Source organism: Elephantulus edwardii, unplaced genomic scaffold, assembly GCF_000299155.1.
Source record: "Elephantulus edwardii isolate Elephantulus edwardi_28Jun2011 unplaced genomic scaffold, EleEdw1.0 scaffold00003, whole genome shotgun sequence".
Lineage (NCBI taxonomy): Eukaryota > Metazoa > Chordata > Mammalia > Macroscelidea > Macroscelididae > Elephantulus > Elephantulus edwardii.
In genome coordinates, this window is record NW_006399753.1 from 32,299,995 (window position 1) to 32,305,792 (window position 5,798).

The following is a 5,798-nucleotide window of genomic DNA, read 5'->3' on the forward strand; positions in this document are numbered from 1 at the left end:
CAACTTTAATCTTTTCTCCATCTATCATGATGCTGCCTATTGGTATTGTGGTGAAAGTTTTTGTTTCTTGATGTTGAGATGTGTTCCATATTGAGGTATAGTCTTTGATTTTCTGCAGTGTTTCAAGTCCTCTTCACTTTAAGACTAAAGTACACTTCATCTGCATAACTTGTTTATGAGTCTTCCTCTACTGCTTATGCCATTTTCTTCAGCATCTTGAATAATTTGCACAGCTTACTGATCAAATACATATGGAGGAAAGATACAACCCTGAAGCACAGTTTCCCTGAATTTAAATAATGTAGTGTTCCCTTGTTCTGTTTCTTGACCTAGGCATAAGTGTTGCATGGGTGTAATTAAGTGATCTGGGATTCTCATTCTTCTCAATATTAGCCATAATTTGTTTTGATCCATACAAAGTCTAAGGCCTTTGCATAGTTAGTAAAAAAAAAAGAAGAAAACATCTTTCTGGTATCCTTTGCTGTCAGCCAAGATTTATTTGACAGCAGCAATGATATCCCTTATTCTATGGCCTGTTCTGAACCCAGCTTGAATTTCTGGCTGTTCCCTGCTGAGTTTGAACTGACTCATAGAAGACCCTCCAGAGAGTTTTCAGAGGCAATAAATCTCACTGGAGGAGATCTCCCATCTTTCTCTCACAGAGCAGCTTATGGATTTGAATCATCTGTCTGTCTGTCTTTGGATTGCTAGAGCAATTGTTTATGATTTAGGCCACCAGATCTCCCTACCTAAGACTAGTAACTGGGAATGTTCTGCTTTCTTTCTAGGTGTGAATTTGGAATTTCCTTTTATTCTCAGATTTTCTTCTATTTTATGTACAAACCTTCCTTTTCTCATTCTCACTAATCCTGTGCTTTGAATTTATCACAATCTGCAGCTTTTAGAAGGCACTCTGATGGCCTAGTTGTAAGGAATAGTGCTGTTAATCCAAAGGAACATGGTGTGAATTCACCAGCTGCTCCTCAGAAAAAAAGATGCAGTCTACTTACTCCCTTGCAATTTTACAGCCTCTCAAAATCCTGTGGAGAATCAGCTATGAGTCGGTTCTGACTTGATGGTTACGTACACCACCATAACAGCTAACTTTTGGAAGACTTTCTAGAAACATGCTCTTTTGTTCTTCATAGTCTTCATAGTATTTTGTTCTTGATCTTTATTAATAAAAAATGCTTGAACATGGCCTCCAATTAACATATATACGTTTATTTAGAGGGAGTTCTGGTGGCCTAGTCCATAGATAGTTGTACTGCTAACCAAAGGACATGCCTTAGGAAGTGAGATTATTATTCACCAGCAGGCTTCAAGCAAAAAAGATGATCATTTCTTCCCATGTGATTTCAGCCTTGGAAACTCAATAGAAGGTCAATGATTTTGATGTTGTGACTCATAGCCTCCTATGAACAACAGATATAAACCATATCCTGTCCTGCACCATTCTCGTCAATTTTTACATCAGAAAAGCCACTATATCCATTCATCTTATTGAGGGTCTTCCTCTCTTTACTGACTCTCCAACTTTTCAAGTACCATGTCCTTATCCAAGGAATAACCTATCGTAAAAACCTGCCTAAAATACATGAGACTAAGGTTTGTCATCTTTGCCTCCAAGAAGCATTCTGCCTGCACTTTCTAGAGGTCAAGTATGAATGAGTTCTTAATTAATGGCAATTAGTTTGCATTTTTTTGTTCATACTTATTTAGAAAATTTTATGTATATAATTAACAATAAAATGATATGCTATTAGCATAGAAAGGTCTTTTGTTCGTAGAGTCATTATAAGTCAACCTCGACTCAACGGCAATCAACAACATTAGATACAAACAAAAAATTAAACAGAGATCAGATAAAGATTAAAAATTTAATAAGTATCTTAAAATATAACTTATTTAATCTAGTGTACTATTGGTAAAAAAATAGTTTCTAACTGACAATAAAGCCACCAGGAAGCAGTCATCAGAACAGAGCAAAGAAACAGTGCATGACTCAAAATCAAGAAAGGCGTGTGACATGAATGTGCTGTCTCCATTTCTTTTCAATCTATATGCAGAACAGATCATTCAGAAAGATGGACTTTATAAGAAGGAATGTGGAATCAAGATTGGAAGAAGACTCATCAGCAGTCTGTACTATGTGGATGACACAACTTTGCTTGCCAAAACTGAGTAAGACCTAAAGTGTTTGCTGCATAAGGCCAAGGACTGCTATCTTCAATTGGATTCAATTTCAAACTCAAGAAAATAAAGATCTCATCACTGGCCCAATTGGCAGCACCATGATAGATGGAGAAGTGATTGAGATTATTAACAATTTCTATTTACCTGGTTCCACAAACAACACTCTTGACACCAGCAACCAGAAAATCAAAAGACAAATTGCATTGGGAAAATTTTATGTCAGGGATCTCTTCTGAATGCCAATGAGCAATAATTTCAGTCTGGAGACTAAGGTGCACTTGATCCAAGAGATGGTCTTTGTAATTACTTGCTATTCATCACAAAGCTGCACAATGAATAAGGATGATAGAAGAAATGATGCCTCTGAGATGTGCTGCTGGAGAAGAGTATTGAAAATTCCATGAACTGCCAAAAGAACAAATAGGTCTATTCTGGAGATAGTGAAACCAAATTGCTCATTGGAAGTAAGGATTTTGAAGCTCTGTCTGACATACTTTCAGTACGTTGCCATGAGAGACCATTACTTGGAGAGAGACTTCATGCTTGGAAAAGTAGAGGGATAATTGCAATAGAGGAAGACAGTGACTGGAGTAATGGAGATTGGTGTGTCAGAGTCAGTGATACTGGTTCAGGATAGGGCAATGTTCAGAACTATGGTGCATAGGGTTGCTATGACTAGCAGTTGACTTGATGGCACATAACAACAACAACACTGGCAATGATTCAGTATTTTTAAATCTTAATTTTTTACAATTTAGCAAATCTTGTGATTTAGCAATGCAAAAGTTTGAGTCAATTTATGTCAATAGTTAAATCTCCAACCCTCCTTCCTTAAAGCTTTTGTCAGTTATGATAAAAGGTGAAACGAAATTATTTAAGAATTTGTGGGTTGCAGATATTATACTTCTAGAATAATCATCCTTCAATCAGAATGGGAAAAGGCTGAAATACGTACCCTATAAATGTCTACAAGTTTGATGCCAATCATTACTGCAGAGTGAAAATATTGGCATACGAATTACATTAGTCATAGGAATCTGCACTGCAATCCTGAAGGCATGTATTTCTACTCCACCCGCTGCTGTGTAGGAATTGGTAGGAGAAAGATGGGTAATCTCTTTCCATGTGATTATTACCTCTGAAAACCTGCTGGAGGGTCAGCTATGCATCAGTTCTGACTTCTGACTCAATTACAAACAGCAACAATAGGAGGGGGATAAATAATGAACATAGTATTGGAAAAGATGAAGGAAAGAACTGCTTAAAAGGAATCTATGATTAGGCATTAGTTGTATTACAGCAGTCCAGAATAAGAGGTGCATAGCAAAATGGACTGGGGTAGGGGTGAGAAGAAGGAGGGAATGATGGGAAAACTAAGAATTTTTTTTAAGTGAATTGGAGGAGTAAGGAGGAAAATGTGCAACAATGAATGAATTAAATCCAACTGTTTTGTAAACTTTCATGAAAAAAGAATAATTTTTATAATAATTTTTCACCATAAAAATAATAATGAAAATACCAAACAATTACATTTGGTATAGTATGCTGGATCAAAAAGTAGCAGCATAATAAATGGAGAAAATATCAAAGTAGTCAAGGATTCCATTTTACTCTAATCAACAATGAGTGTCCATTATAAGGAGCAGTGAAGAAAAAAAAATCAAGCAATATAAAATATTTGAGAAATCTGCTGCAATGTATCTCTTTAAAGTGTTTACATTCAAAGATGACACTTGGAGGAATACTGTTCACCTGGCCCAAACTATGGTCTTTTTCAATCCATATGCTTGCAAAAGCAAAGAGTAAAGAACACTGAAGAACTGACACATTTGAATGAATTCTGCTGGCAAAGAATACTGATTATACCATGGATTGCCAGAAGAACAAACAATCTGTCTTAGGAGAAGTATTGCCAGAATTTTTCTTAGAAGAGAGGATGGCAGCACTTGATTTGCTCACTTTGGACATGTTATCACCAGAGACCAAGCCTTGGGAAGACAACATGCTTAGCAATGTGGAGGGCCAAAGAGCGGCCCCCAACAAACTGGGTTGACACAGTACATGGGCTCAAGTATACAGATTATAATGAGGATGGTGCAGGGATAGGTGACAGTTTTTTAAAAAAAATTATTATTATAGAGGATACCTATAAGTCAGAAGTGACTCCACAGCACTAATAACATGTTGTTGTTGTTATGTGCAGTTGAGTCACCCATAACTCATAGCAACCCTATGTACCACAGCCCTAAACCCTGCTCTATGCTGTGCCATCCTAATTGTCTCTGACACACCTACCCCCAATTTCCCCGTCACTGAATCAATCCATCTCATTGAAGGTCTTCCTCTCCTGCGCTGTCCCTCCACCCACCCAAGCATGATGTCCCTCTCTAAGTATTGATCCTGCTTTGCAACATGTCCAAAGTATGTCAAACAAAGTTTCAGAATCCTTGCCTCCAAGGAGCAGCCTGGCTTCACCCTCTCTAGGATGAACTTGTTTGTTCTCATAGCCATCTATGGTATGCTCAATGTTCTTCTGCAGCACCACAGCTCAAAGGCATCAATTCTCCTTCTATTATCCTTGAACATTGTCCAGCTTTTTGATGCATAGCAAGTAATTTTAAAAGATATGGCCTGGATCAGGTGCACCCTAGTCTCCAGACTGACATAAGCATTTATTTTTAAAACAAAGGAAGCATAATCTAGCTCTATCTCTGTGCCACTTAAATAAAAACACACTCAAGTAATTACTTTGGAAAGAATGTAAGTTACTGAGTTGATTCCACTTCATAGATTTCATAAGAGACGTGAAAAATTTTCCCCCATAGCATACCCAAGGTGTAAATCTTAACAGATTGCCTCATTTCTCTATTGTAAAGTGGTTGGTGAGTATAAACTGATAATTTTTGGTGACTTTTCAGTTATCAGCCTGACATTATCATACTTCAAAACCAAGGTTTCTTACTTTTTTTAATTATTTTTTTGTGTGTGTGTACTTCCAATCAGATCTGACTGGTACAGGAGGAGATTGTCCCTCCTTCCCCATCAAAGCATCTGGTGGATTCAAACTGTGCACCTCTGGTATTGCAGTGCATCTTCTTGCCATGAGCCACCAGAGATCCCCAAGTTTTCTTACTTGTGATAAATCCACTGCCATCAAATAGATTCCTACTCGTAATAAACCTCCATTGAGTTTCTTAAGCTGTGAATATTTTTTTTAAGCTGTAAATTTTAACAAGAGGAAACTGCCTCATTTTTCCTCTCTTTCTGAGTAGGTAGGGGGTTCAGACTGCCATCTTTTCAACCTACTATGTTTCCAGGGCTCCAAAGTACTTGTGATTTAAAGATAAAACCAAACTTTTAAAAACCCTTTTTATTATTATTATTCATTTTAATGAAAATTTACAGACTTTGGATTTCCATTCATTCATTGTTGCACTTTTCTCCCTTCCCCCCCACCGCCCAGTTCGCTCTTCTCTTTGAAAAGTAAAAGAAAAATTCTTTCATTGTTATACAATTCCTCCCAAGTCCACTCCACTACAAAGTCTTCATTCTGTACTCCTGTTATGACAATAATACCTAAGCAAATATCCCTTTTAAACTGT